Raw genomic sequence first — 15098 nt, forward strand, 5'->3', positions numbered from 1 at the left:
CCTCTGTTACAAGAGAGCAGCAAAAACATGAGAAATTCTAAAATCTTTAGGGCATTGAATTGAATTGTCATTTGGGCACAGATACAGTTATGGAAGAATGGCATGATAGTTCGCTGAAGTGTTTTATCTAGCCAGAAAAGCAGCATGATAGCGCAAGGGAGCAGTCCTGGATCAAAGCAAGAACGGTTAAATGAGCCCTATGGCACAGATCTGAATATTATATACATTGAGAACACAAGTAATTTCAATTCCTCTAACTCGAAATATAACATTTAATTTAGAACACCTTTTTCTAATGCTGAGGATGATGCACATCACTGATTTGCACAACATGATTTATGATAAATCAGTCCCTTTCTCTTTTAAAATATTTAAAGTAGTCAGTTTGAGTAACCAAATGGCTGACAAGTGCTAGATACCTTTATTGGTTTTGTAAAATCAAATTGTGTTCTTAATATTTTAAGAGACTTGCAGATTTTCCTTGGTTATGCTATGTTTTGCTGGCTGGTGAAGTGCAGTTAGCTGGCAGGGCTGGTAAGAAAGCGAGATGCCAGTTGGTTAAAGAGGAGTATTGTGCTTAGATAGTTCATTCTTGCTAAGCAGTATTGATATGGTGGTTGCTTAGTAAGAGTTTTGGCCTGATTATCCTAATGCTGGCAGCTTTTGCAACACTATTCATGAGGAGCTTATTGCAAAGTTTTGCATACATGGGGTGCTATGTGGAAGGAGGATTTTCAGTAATGGGAAAACTGAAATTTGATTTCACATCTAGGGGGGTGCAGCTTTTAGAATTCGTGTTTCCAGTTTAATTTCAGCAGTCCTGTACGTAGCAAATAACATTGTTTGTTTGAATAAGCACAGTGGATAAGGCAGTTTTCTGGTTCAAGAAGTGCTGTTTTTGAGACTGCGGGAGGGCAAAGTCACAATTAATCCAGTGGAAGATAAGATTGTGTCCTCCTAAGGAAGTGGCATTCAGAATACCTCCGTATTGACACCAAGAGAATTTCCACTGGGAAGAAGATTCTGTTATGTAACTACTCAGAGGAGATCGCAAATTTTAAGAATAGCAGTTTGTAAAGCTGGATAACCGATGTATAGGTGGGTGCAGAGATGGGTATATTTTCTGTGCCGTTCTTTCCTGCTTTCTCTGTTCATGTGCATAATAAAAGGGCCTGAATTATCCCAATCATTAATGCTTCAACCTTTTGATATGGACCATTTATGCAGCTTTGATAAGCATTCCAAAGCAAGCTACTTTAAAAGCACATAAAAATGGCAAAAGTCAAGTAAATTTTTCATTCACTTGCCTCTCATGCAGGGGAAAGCTGATGCAGGTCTCGAAAGTGCAGTCAGCATTGCCCAGCCTTTTTTTTTACCAATCCAGGTATGAAGTGAGGGAATGCTGGGTGAATGGTCAGTACCTAAGGTTAAAGTTTTGTTTACTGCTCAGGAGTTTCAAACATGTGCTAATTCTGCCTTGTGTTGTATTACTATGTGTCCAGTACATGTGTATGTGTGTGTGCTTTTTGGTCATTGTCGTGAAATTGAAGTTCATGTTTTAGTTTACGTAGTACAGTACAGGCTGAGTTTATTTTATGCATATTTTTGTTTTAAAGATTTGGGTCATGTGCTGGTTGTGTTTTACTTAGATTTCATGAAAGTGTTTGATTCTGTCTGCAAGGGAGGTTCAGAAATAAACTGAGCAGCCTGGGAGTGGATCCGAAAGTGGTGAACTGAGTGATTAACAGGGTAGTGGTAAATTTGAATTTTCTTTTGAGGAAAGAAGTGTGACTATCTGTGAGAACAGTATTGGTGTGGCTAGCAAGACAAGTTTGTCTTTTGCAGATGACACTAAGATCTGCAGCAATGTGGACACATTTGAGGGTGTCAATAAGCAGGCTGAGTTAGCCATTACATGTGGATGGTGTCATCAGACAGCACGGAAAGAACTTGTCAACGAGGATGTTGACTTATGCATGCATCTGTCTCCTCTCAAGTGTTTCGTTGTGTCGAGAGCTGACTAAAGATTTTTTTCAATGTCAGCGAATGATGCTGCTTTTTCCTTCCATGCAGGGCAGATTGTATTGCTCGACCTCATGGCTTCAATTTGGGCCAATGAGGGAGTCTGAGGAGCTCCTGCTCAACTCATGTCCTAGCAAGGCAGAGTACTCTGAATTAAGGGAGGAGTATCTACTGCAGCTTCTAAGAGGCTAACACAGTTCCTCTAGGCAGTGTACCCTGGAGCACTGAAAACACAGAGCCATCTGTCCATGGGTAGAATGGTTTACCTGGCCATAGTCCAGACCCAGGCAACTTTAACATTCCATGAGGGACATCGCCTACCTCAGATACACCCAGCCATTTTGAGGAGGCACATTTTTTTTTTTTTTTAAATTTTGGTGGCTGTTCAGCTACACAACTAAAAGGAAAACTGAAGAGAATAATAACTTTAAAAAAAATTTTTTTTTTCAAGTTGCAACCCCCCCCCCCCCCCAACCATGCCAAGCTCGAAAGCTGTTTGCATCTCCTGCCTGATTTTGGGGCCTATTTCTCACCTTCATCAGCCTGGCCAGCAGGATTGTGTAGCTGGCAGTTGAATGGTTTAATCTAACCCATTCTTCATGCAATGGTCATATCAATTGATTAAACTGCAGGGAAGGGAGAAGTGGGAGCAGAAAAAGAGGGGTAGATTGAAGCACCCAACCACTGGCCCCATGCTCTCACTAGCTGGGCTGGTGAGGGAGGAAAGGAGGAGATGGACAGCACTGCTGGTCACATCTTTGGCCCCAGCTGGTTGAAGCCCATTGGGGGGGGAGCAGAGAGCAGCATTAGTTAGGCAGTGGCTGTTTTTCGGCATGAAGCAGGCCTCACTGGAAGAGGGTAGTGGTGGTGACTCTTTTTCTTTGGGCCAGCATAGACTCTATCAGGAGCAGGGAGCAGTGACTTTTCAACTCAGCAGTTGGATAATTATATTTTTTTTCCTTCAGCCAGATGTAAGCCACATGGGTGGTGATGGTGGCCAATGGCAAATACCCAATTCCCTCAAGGAATGCAGCCAGAGATTGTCAGCATGTGTTCTGCTCTGACTCTGCCTCTGTATGCAAGTCAGAAGGTGGTGGGGATACTCCAGGGCCTGAGAGCAGAGTATATAAGAACGTGAGAAATTGCCATACTGGGTCAGACCATCAAGCCCAGCATCCTGTTTCCAACAGTGGCCAATCCAGGTGGCAGGTATCCAAACATTAAGTAGAAGTACAAGTTGACAGCCTCTGGCTCTCTTGTCTCGTGATCAGGCTTTGGGTTTGGCTCCAACTGGTGGGAGGTGACAGGGTAGAGGATTTAGCAGAATTGTCTTCAGTGAGTGGGTAGCTGGCTCCATGGGAGAGGGAAGAAAGAGAGCGAAAATTTTTTTTTTAAAATTAATTTTTGTTTTTAATATCTCCCTGCAGTTACCACTGTTCTGTGGACCAGCGATTGAGAAACACCGAGCTAAGAAACCATGAGCATTTGGCAAGTTCAGTGCAAAAAAAACTGCACAATCCTATTTGGGGTACAGATATCCAATGAATCAGTACATAGTGAGGAAATGAAACTGGTTTGCACCAACCAGAAGAAACTTTGGTGCTGGTAGTGTCTCACTCAAGGTAGCAAAATGGTGTGACAAACTGTGGCTAGAGCCAGAAGAATGCAGAGACAAAACTAGGAGAAAAAAGGTGATGCCTTCTATGCCTGGCATTTTGAAAATGGGGTTTGTAATTGTTCAGCTATATTTATTCATGTAATCATTTGTACAATAAGCAGCATGCTTGTACAGAGAAAAAACTAAGGACAAAAGAATCATAAAAAAAAATTCATTAAAATCCTAAGAGCATAAAGGAAAATAATAAATTATTATAAGCAAAATAGTATACCAAGATCAGAGAGATCCAAGTGTAAAGTATTATAAAAGGAAACAAAACAGCCCAAGATAAACACTGAGCAGCAATTCCAGCTAGATATTCAGATGGGTTATTAAGGGGTAGCAGAGTTTGTATCAAGAGGTCGAACTGGGGAGGTATCCAGAGACATTTTGTTTCTTAGTCCATAAACTGGGATGAATAAAAAAAAATATATTTGTTTGGTAAGTAACAATACACTTACATGGGAAATGCAATATAAATGAAGCACTCACTTGCAACCCTTTAGGCCTCATGACCAGAAATTGTTTCCTCTTTCTTTGCATTGCCTTAGCTACATCTGGGAATATCCTGACTTTGCAGTTTAAAAGAAAGCACCATCCTTATACTTAGAGTGGCTCTTTGACTGTTCTTTAGGTCAAGAGCAACATTTACAAAGTAGAAGGTGATGCCAGGTCAATGTCATAGGTCTCCAGGATAACTGTTAAATCCAAATTATCCCTTCCTAGCATGTGATAGATGGATTCAGGACCAGTAGGTTATGCACCTCTACCAGCAGATGGAGCAAGCTAAGGTCACAGTATATATAGTCCTGTAGTGACATCAGTCTGCCAGTATTCTTCATCTCCAGCAGATGGTGGATGTGCATTTCCCCACAGGAGATTGCTTTGAAATTTAGAGAATTAATAGGAGGTATGAGTTGCCCCACTCTCCTGTGGTGTCACCTAATGGTCCCTCCCCCCAGTTGAGAATTCCTGAGGTTATTTATTTCTCATTTCTCATATACCACTCATCCGTGTTCCCTCTGAGTGCCTTGGTCTGGTAGCTGGTTTTTCAGCTGATGTGGTCTTAGTTGATATAAACATTTGAAAGGCAGTGGGTGTAGGAAGCCGGGCACGGCGGGCCCAGTATATGCCCTCTCCTTCCTGCAACTGGAGACTGTCGCTGTACTCGGCTGGGAAAAGTTGAGCTCAAGTAAGGTTTAAAAAAAAAAGTCAGAGAGGTTATTGTAGGACTTCCGGTCTCTGTGCTCAGTGTGCTGTTCCGATGTTTGCTCCCGTGATGGTTAAGAGACCTGGGCAGCCTGGCGGGTTGAGCAGCCCGAGTGGGCTAGGCCCCGTGGTGTCTACTTGTGCACTGCGTGGTAGGCCGCAGTGGCATTTTTGTGCGCTTTTTTTTTTTTTTTTTCTCTGCGCATTCGACTGCCCTCTGCAGGACAGTCTGTGTGTGCAAGTGCATCTGGCTGTGCGTCTGAATCCTGCATCCAATTTCCTTTGGGTGTGCTACCTGTGCGTACATTCAGTAACACATTTGTTTGTACGTCCAGGATTAGCGTGGTGACTCTTTGCTTAAGTTTTGTGGCGCATAGCCTTGGGGCCCTTACATTTTGTGCACTTAAATTTTTTAATGAGAATTCAGCTGGACGTGCATCTTCAGTCGCCTTTTAAGCGTACTGACAGACTAATGGCGCTGGTGGTTAAGAATCTTAAGCGCCTTGCCTCTGTGCTGCCTGTCATATTCGAGCATCTCAGCCTGGCGTGCCCTCTAACTTGTGCCAGCGTTGCTTAGAGGCTTAGGGAGAATTATCTTCCTCTGATTTTACTAACCTGGTTCTTCCCAGCCTGACTGAGGGTCTGGTTAAGGACATATCAAGAGGGGATGCCTGACCTTGGAATTCCCTAGACTGGTTCCTCAGCAGGGGATGGCAGTTCAGTAGGCGCAGCACAAGTATTTTCTGGTTTTGGCATGGATCCTTCTGCCTTTTTTTGGGTAGAATTTTTTCAAGGCTTGCAATCCTTTCATCAGATGCTGTCCTCAGCCCCATCTAATCCGGGCGGGTCAGATTCTCAGGCGGTTGCCTCTCCCTCTTCCGGTACTACTGTTAAGTGCCAGAGTACATCTCGATTGACTGCAAGTACTCCAGATAGGAATCCGGATGGCACTGATGATGAGGCAGATCCCGACTCTCTGGAGGATGGGGAAATTCTTCCGGGATTGGCACTATATAGGACTATGTTGTAGTTCTTTCATAGAGATGATCTGCTGGCCTTGATGTCCCAGATATTGAAGATGCTGGAAGAACCTGGGGCAGATTCCATGTCTGAACCAAAGAAAGATCCCATTTTGGTTTCTTTGCATAAAGTCTCTTGTTTTTTCCCTGTTATAGAGGCATTCAAGAATTGATTGATCTTGAGTGGGATGCCCCAGAGGCAAATTTCAAAGGGGGTCAGACCTTGGAAGGCCTGTACTCTTTGGATCCAGTGGTGAGAAAGTGGATGTGCTGTCTCTAAACAGATGCCTATCCCCATGGAGGGAGGCATGGCCTTGAAGGATGTGCATGATAGGAAGATTGAAGCCATCCTTAAGCAAGCCTTTGAAGCAGTGGTAATGACTTTACAAATAGCTTCTTGTTGTTCCTTGGTGGCTCGCTCTTGTTTGCTTCTCTCTCAGAAGGTTGATGACTCTGGTGTGAATTCCAGGGCAGTTATGGAACCTGCTGCCACCTTTTTAACAGATTTGGGCTGCGATTTGGTCTGCACCTTGGCCTGAGGAGTGGCTTCAATAATAGCGGCCAGGTGTCAGTTATGGCTGAGAAATTGGTTGGCCGACATGACTTCCAAAGCTAATCTTACGAAATTGCCCTTTAAAGGCTTGCTCTTGTTTGGGAGCGAGTTGGAGAAACTGGCCAGTAAGTGGGACAAATCCCCGGTTCCTCGGTTGCTGGAGGATAAGAAGCAGTCGCCGTGTCCCTTTGGTATGAGGGGGTCATCTTAGAGTTTACAAGCGTTTTTCATTCCTACAGAGGGGCAACCTTTCAGAAGACTCAGCCTTTTGGGAGGTCTCAGTCCTTTCGGCCCAGGCAGGGCATGGGCTTGGGTAATGGTACCTTCCGAGCCTCCCAATGAAGATTTGCCAACCCACCCCCTGGAACAGGAAATAGGGGGACTTCTCTCTCTCTTTTATCAGAGGTGGGCTGAAATTACATCTGATCAGTGGGTCCTGGAGGTGATACGAGAGGTATATGCGCTGGAGTTTCGCAGTATTCCTCAGGGCATGTTCATTGTGTCTCCTTGCCACTCCCTGCACAAGAAGCAGGCAATGGAGTGTACACTGTCAAGGCTTTTCAGTCTGAGGGCTGTTCCAGTACCCATGTCTCAAGAAAATATGGGTCGATGTTCAATCTATTTCATTGAGCCACTCTCCTTGGGCACTTTTTATCCCATCCTGGATCTCAGAGTTTACCGTCATTTGCAGGTGATTCATTTTTACATGGAAACTTTGCTGTCTGTGATATTGGGGGAATTTCTGACCTTCTTGGATCTTTCCGAGGCATACCTTCATATACCCATCTGATTGGAGCACCAATGTTTTCTGCGTTTCGCAGTGTTGGAATGCCATTATCAGCGTCAGGTCCTTTTGGTCTGGCCACTGCTCCCAGAACTTTCTCCAAGGTAATGGTGGTAGGTGGCGGCAGAGTTGAGAGGATGGGATCCTGGTATGCCTGTATTTGGATGACTGGATGATTCGAGCCAAGTCTCTGGAAGAGAACAGTCTGGTGACCCATAAGATGATCTCCCTGTTGCAGGAGTTTGGTCAGGTGGCAAACCCAACTAAAAGTCTTTTAGCCATCTTGGTCGTTGGAGTATCTGGGTGTTTGGTTTGACACACAGCAGGACAAAGTTTTCCTGCTAGAAGCTCGTATTCAGAAATTGGTGGCACAGGTGAGTCTCTTGATGAGCACTATATGTTGGACAATGTGGTCCTATCTGCAGGTACTCTGGCAGCAACCCTGGAAGTTGTGCCATGGGCGAGGGCACATATACTTCCTCTTCAGCACTCCTTGCTGTCTTGTTGGAACCTGCAGACTTAGGACTATTTGATTCGGCTCCACCTGCCAATGGAAGTCTGCTCTCGCCTCCAGTGGTGGTTGCAAGCAGTTAATTTGAGAAAGGGAATCTGACATCGCCAGGCTGGTTGGTGGTACCCACGACATATGCGACTCTCCAGGGTTGGTGAGTTCGCTTTCAGGAACTAACAGCGCAAGGGTGCTGGAATACAGAAGAGTCTCTCTGGGACATCAATCGGCTGGAAGCCTGGGCAGGCCGGTTGGTGTGCTTGCAGTTCAGCAGCAGGCTTCATGGTCGAGCAGTTCGGGTAATGTCTGACAACGGTGGCTTACTTCAATTGGCAGGAAGGAACCAAGAGCCAGCAAAGTGTCACAGGAAATATTCCAACGTATGGAATGGGTGTAAGTGCATCTTTAGGAGATCTCTGCCTCCACATGGCAGGAAAAGACAATGTAAGGGCAGACTTTCTCAGTAGGGAGGGTCTGGACTAGGAGAATGGGTGTTGTCAAATAAGGCATTTCAGCTGATAGTGGATCGCTGGGGTCTTCAATTTCTAGACCTGCTGACAGCTTCTCACAATATGAAGGTTCCTCAATTCTTTAGTCGCAGGAGAGATCTGAAGTCCTTGAGTATCGATAGTCTCATGCAGGTCTGGCTGGAGGACAAGCTGCATATGCCTTTCCCCTGTAGCCCATGGTGGTCAGAATAGTTTGGAGGATTGAAGGTCATAGAGGGATGGTGCTTTTGGTGGCACCGGATTGGCCCTGGAGACCATGGTATGCAGATCTGTGAAGGCTTCTGATACTCTCCCCTTCCGGTGCACAGGAATTTGTTGCAGCAGGGACCTGTTCTTCACGAAGATCCCGCTCTTTGTCTTATGGTATGGCCCTTGAGAGCTCACTTGCTGAAGCATGGATATTCCACTGCAGTGATTGTTACCTTGTTACATGCACAAGTTTTCCACTTAACTTGTCCTATGTGCGGGTCTAGCAAGTGTTTGAGGTTTGGTGTGAAGATCGAGGAGTGCTTCCTTGTTCAGAGAAGATCCTGCTCATTTTGGAATTTTTGCAGGATGGGTTGAATAAAGGATTGGCCCTTAATTCCTTGAAGATACTGGTAGCAGCTCTTGCTTGTTTCAGGGGCCGGGTGAATGGTGAATCCTTATTGGCTCATCCAGATATGGCCCATTTCTTGAGGGGAGTGAAACATCTTTCTGGTACCGTTGTGAAATTTTAATCTGGTGTTGATTTTCTTGGCGGGCCCTACGTTTTGACCGTTGCATAGGTTTTCATTTCGGTTACTGACCTTAAACGGTGTTTTCTGCGCATCAAATTTTATGAGCTACAGGCCTGGTCTTGCTGGGAGCTGTTCCTTCGGGTGACTCCAGGGGTGATATAGCTGCGTACTGTTACTTTTTTGCCTAAAGTGGTCTCGGATTTTCACTTGAATCAGTCCATTTCCCTGCCGTCGCTAGATAGGGAAAGAGACATGTTGTGAGGTTTCTAAACCTTTCCGAAAGACCGATTGCCTGTTTATCTTTCATTGTAGAGGTAAACAGGGGGAGCCGACTTGGTGGGCTACAATAGCTCACTGGATTAAGGAGGTAGTCATGGTCACAAATGTTGCCTACTCAGGTTTGTGCTCATTCCACTAGGGCTCAGGCAGCGTCATGGGCGGAGATTAGATTGCTGTCTCCTGTTGATATTTGCCAAGCTGTGATGTGGTCCTCCTTACACACCTTTCCCAGGTATTATCATCTGGATGTGCAGGCCTGGGAGGACGCAGCCTTTGCATGTGTGGTGTTGACTGGACTGCAGGCAGCCTCCCACCCTATTCGGGAGTAGCTTAGTTACATCCCACTAGTCCTGAATCCATCTATCCACATGCCAGGAAATGAGAAATTACTACTTAACTGATAATTTCCTTTTCCTTAAGGTGGATAGATGGATTCAGCTTCCTGCCCTTGGCTGCCGAATGATTGTGTGATGGTCCATATTCCAAGGGATTACTAATAAGTGTTCATCCAGTCCCTAGACCAGTATGCAAACGCTCTTGCCTGAGTTCACTGTTCTTGTTGGTTGAGTACAGAAATGGTTATCTGTTTTTAATCAAGTATATTGCTAGTCTGTTTTTTGCTTTTAAAGAGAATACTGGCTGGCTGATGTCATGTTAGTACTATATACACTTTGACATCTGTGTGCTCCGTCTCCAATTGCTGCTAGAGGTGCATAACCCACTGGTCCTGAATCTATCCACCTTAAGGAAAAAGACATTATTAGGTAAGTAGTCATTTCTCAATAGACTATTGAAGCAACTCTCCTAATTTTTTTTTTGTTTGTTTGTTTTTTTTGAGGTAGTAAGTAATAAACCCTGGAGAGTGGTGAGAGTGACTTTGGCAGCACTTTAAAAACTTCCAATAGGTATCTTTTTTTAAACATAGCCACAGTAACTGACTAAACTCTAGGAAAATTGAGATGCAGATTGCATCATCTCACTACATTTTCCAGGAGCTCTTATTATGAAGAAATGTGTTCTCTTTAATCAACATTAGTTCATTCCCTTGATTTGGGGTTCCACCCCCCCACCTGGCCTTTCCAGTTATCTGTATGCTTTACATCCAGAAAGGAGATGAGGGAAGAAGGTGTAGGATAAGCACACACAGACACACAACTTCACTAGGCAGCCACACTGCCAGTCATAGCTCAAAGCTCCCATTTTGTTTCTCCTCAAGTTGCTGAAAGGAGTAAGCTCATGTATACACACGGGCAAAAAAGAGGCAGCAACCTGTATCCAGAGAGACCTTATATTCAGAGAGAAACTGCCCTCACCCAGACTGACAGAGTGAAACGGACATAGACTCACAGACACCCCCCCCCCCCCCCCCAACGCACAGAGACAGACAGATACCCTAAACATAGACCGAGAGAGAGACAGACATATACCACACCTAGACAAAAACAGACATCCCACCTCAAACAGAAGCAGATACACAACACACACACTCCATGCCACATACCACAATGGCAAGGGCTGGAAAATGTTTCAAAAAACTTGGATACCAGCCAAAATTTTTAGGAGCTGATAACTCCATCCAACTTAACCAATTTTGTCTTTGCTTTTTTACAATTTTCAATAACTTTTCCTATTTTTCTCTTTTTGTATTTTTTAGTTTGCTCATCTTTTTTTTTTTTTTCTGTCTTGTTTATTGAACTTTTTTTTTTTTAATGATTTTTGCCTTTATTCTCCCTTGTTTACCTTCCTCTCTCCTCCACCTTTTCATTCTCCCTGGCCTTTTTGCCCATTCCCCCTTCTCTACCTCACCACTTTTTACCTCCTATGGGCAACAACTGTGATCTCTTTCCTGGTGTGTAGGGACTTGGTGGCAGGAGGAATTCCTCCTGGGTGGAAGCCTGGGAATGACAGCTCTTGGATTTTGGAACACTGTGTTAGCTGCTTTCATGTCCAGTTCTGCCTCAGAGTATGTGGGACCCACCACAGCAGAAGCAGCTCCTCTACCTGGTCTACCTAAAGAGAGACATGACTAAGCTATGACTTGCTTTAGAATCTAATAGATGAACCAAGGAGTGAAAGAAAATATATAACCTACAATCACAAGCTCACTGCAAGTAAGAACTATTAATAGATAAACCAGCTCAGTCTTCTTCGGACCAAGCTGGTCTGTGTGCATTGGCACTCGGAATTTACTGTTTTTGCCTTCAAATTCAGCATGCTTAAGATAAGTTTACTTATTAATTGTTTTTACTTGCAAAAGAAAAATGTATAAAAAAATTTATTACTGTTTGTTCAGAATATCAACAGAGGGATTTCACACAGTGGCTGCTGATTATACTCCAGCACATTTCTTTATCATGAATTTGAAAATATTTGTGCCTGAAAAGTGCAATATGAAGGTCACCCACTGCTTTTGAATCGTATAAGCTTGTTACACTTCCAAGATATTACATACTTCAAGTGAGATTGTGATTGTGGGTTATGCTTTAGAATCTGGCAGTTCCATCCCTCATGACTTAACAGCATGGTCATTTTTTTCTTTCTTGATTGAACAATTCTGAAAGGGGTATACTGGCTGTTCAAACCCCCCCCCCCCCCCACCCCAGTTTGCTCGCCCCAGTCTGTGACATTGTAGCAGGAAGGATATTGGGGCCTTAGCCATTATCACCTATTTTGTTTCTGTGTTTTTCTAACTTGACACAATGATAGGTCATGTTAGACTAATGTAAAACCTGTTGCCCTTTTCAGGAACAAAGTATTCAGTTGAGACGTGGTAGGGGAAAACTGTTTTCAAAAGTAAGGAAAACAGAGATTGATTTGGAGTTATAAGCTTTCTGGTTCTTAAGAATGATCCTAGTTAACTTGCTGAAGGTTTACTCCTACCAATAATAAGTTATGATTTTGATTTCGGCATCTACGTATATATGGCAAGCAGTGGCAGATTCCTTTTCCTGTCAAAATCGCCAGTCCTTGCTGGTGTATTTCCTTATATGTTTCTTCACAATAAAGGATTATTTGTAACTGTCACTTGTGACTAATGTCCAAATTAATCATCTTTCTTTATTGAAACATTTTTATCGCATTTCAAATATTATTAATTTTGATCTATCACAGGAACTGTCCAGTCCATGGTGCTGAACCAGCAATGAAATGTGCTTTAATCAACACCTGGTTTTAAAATTGTTTCAAAAAGTTTGACATATGCTCTTAATTTTGATCCCTATTAGAGGATATCCTTTAAAGGTATATACTAGGGAGAGTGAAATCTTGGAAGGAAGGGGAAAAATGGATTGGCAGATCAGAGGAGGAATTAGGAGCAGGTAGAAGAACACCACCAGATCTGCTGTAGGGAATGCCCTACCTACTGCAGGACCTAAAAGGGGAGGTAGTAGTCAGATTAAGGAAAATGTTGAAGACCGTCTTATTTAAGCAAGCATTCAGTCTGAGTGTCTACCAAATTTCAGGAAAATGCCAGAGGCTATTTTAAATTTTTTTTAGCAGGTTTTAATTTTTAAGTGTGATTGTTAGCTCAAGCATAGATCAGAATTTTGTTACCTCGGTTTGTTAGTTCTTACAGCAGGGTTGGTTTTATGTATGAATGTGATGTTAATAATGGTTGATACCATGTTTTTGTTGATTTTAGAGGCTTAATTTTAAAGTATTTGTTTTAATGTTCAGATTATGAATGTTCTTAAGTAAACTGCATAGAAATGTTGATAGATGGCTTATACATTTTTAATAAATAAATAAAATCAATGAAATTTGTGCCAGGTGACCCCAGGACTGAGCAGGACTGGATACTGCCTAGCAGCCAATTCTTCTCCTCCTATGGGATTGTGTAGCTGCTATCCGAATGGAGCAAGCACTTACCGGGGGGAGAATCTTTCCTCTGTTCATCTGGCATACCTTTAAAGACTTTGTTTCCCCAAAAAAAACTGACCAAGAATCACATTATGATAAACTCCTAGGTTTATTGGTCATTCTTGTTTTACTTGTTAACTGTTTGGATCATCTCTTCCTCAGGTTACCCCTTAGGCATCCATGAAATCCCACACACTCATGAAGCTCTGAATCTTCCTCCCCCCCCCCCCCCCCCCCGAGCTTCTAAGGAAACTACCTTCCTTATCTCTTCCTCCTTTTTCTTGTTTAGTACTAGGAATGGTCTTCAGACCCAGATGGCTCCCACAGCCATAATTTCAGCTTTATTGAGCTACCCATGAAACTTGTAATGACAACACCATTCAAACAGCTGCCTTGCACCAGGGTTCAAGAGCTTCCAAACAGCAGTGGTGGGCTCTGCTCTTCCCAGTAGAGAGGGAGTTAAAAGCTGGGGAGGAGGAGAGAGAGGACTGCTTAGGTTGAAGGGAGGAGGACATCCGCTATAGGTTGCTGCTTTTGGAAGGGGGTGGGTGGGGACCCAGGACAAGAGTAGAGGAAAGAGTAAACATTGTTGGAGTCAATAGTATTTCCCTGGCAAGAGGGTAATTCTCTGGCAGTTGCTTCAGAATCTTGACAGTGTATATGACTCTGGCTCTGTGGTAGTATTTGAACATGTTGGCCATTGTATGCTAACAAACTTCAAACTGAGAAGAAAAATGACTGGCATATAGTGAATATATTTTTATTTCCATGTTATGGGGCTAACCTAATTAGTGGGAACTGGTTTGGGCACAGTGTGATTTGTGTGTGGTGGATGATATGGAATACAGGGAAAGATTAGACTTGCTGGTACAGTGGTTAGTTGAGTGGACAGCTTGGAAATTAAGGGGATAACTTTGTAACTCCCGAGTAGGTACTTTATCTGCAGATTTTATACCAGTTTTCAAAGGGAACGTATATGTATATGTTCCCTTGGAAAATTATCCCATCAAAACTACCTACAAACGTTTACACCTACTAATGTGTAAAATCTACAGGTTTTTTTTCTTGTGCAGTATTACGCACACTGATATAAAAATGCAGTAATTCCAAAGCCCGCTCACAGCGCCTCTTCAGAGTGTGGGTAATAGTATGCGTACATTTACATGCATATTGGGTGGGCAGTCTTGTAAAAGCCCATTTCTGAGGCTAAAACCCTGTTTCTTCCATAGAAATGCTTTGGAAATTACCCTCCCTATGCAAGGATAACTTGTATGGCAGCCCCAAGAGATTTAGTTGAAGGTATTGGATACTTAAGGTGTGCTAGTTTGGCGGGCGTGTCTGATATAGCAGTGTCTTTGAAATGAAGGGTTACAAGAAATTATGGTGAATTTTATCTTTATCCCCATTCATTTTTGCCATTTCTCTATCCCTCTTTGCTTTTATGCTTTTATTTTTTTGGGTCACTGCATTCTTCCTGCCTGCAGATAGCACTGCTGGGAGAGAAGAAAAGCTGCATGGCAGATATGTAATACTGATTTATATTGTGTTGCAAAAATAAATGTCTCATTGTGCCATGTTATGTAGAATTGTTCTCTTTATGGTATAGGTTTAAGAGCAATGCAAAGAACTGAAGTTTTAAAAGTAACAATCTATTGTGAAAATAGATCTAAAGGAAGCCACCTCCCATACCCAGGGTAAGATAGCATCAGGTACAAAACATCAAGATTGTGATTGCAGAGAATACATTTTTATCTGTAGAACCTGCTTTCTTTGATTTCACTTGCTGTCCACAACAATTATATGCCTCTCACATCTAAACTGAACATTTTTTTGCTGTTTGTTTTACGTTGGCCTTCATATTTTCTTCTTAAAAATCTTTTGTCATGTCTCCCATCTTTGTCAGGCTCATGCAATGTTCAGATACTGAATGTTGCTCAGATAAGAGTCCCAAGTTTTTATAAGTAGCATAAGTTGATATCCT

At 43.1% G+C, this 15098-nt stretch overlaps 1 protein-coding gene across 11 annotated transcripts in view; it reads left to right on the forward strand.

Annotated features, from left to right (window-relative positions):
• The window catches only part of ABI1 (abl interactor 1), a 263170-nt gene that overhangs the window by 55920 nt on the left and 192152 nt on the right, over positions 1 to 15098 (forward strand). Inside the window, exon 2 of one of the 11 annotated variants that reach the window (XM_029588660.1) lies at positions 14724 to 14811. The exons of the other annotated variants lie outside the window; for them this stretch is intronic. The gene's annotated coding sequence lies outside the window, so the exon portion shown is untranslated. The remainder of the gene's footprint in view (positions 1 to 14723; positions 14812 to 15098) is intronic. 11 annotated transcript variants of the gene reach the window in all.

This window comes from Rhinatrema bivittatum, chromosome 2, assembly GCF_901001135.1.
Source record: "Rhinatrema bivittatum chromosome 2, aRhiBiv1.1, whole genome shotgun sequence".
Lineage (NCBI taxonomy): Eukaryota > Metazoa > Chordata > Amphibia > Gymnophiona > Rhinatrematidae > Rhinatrema > Rhinatrema bivittatum.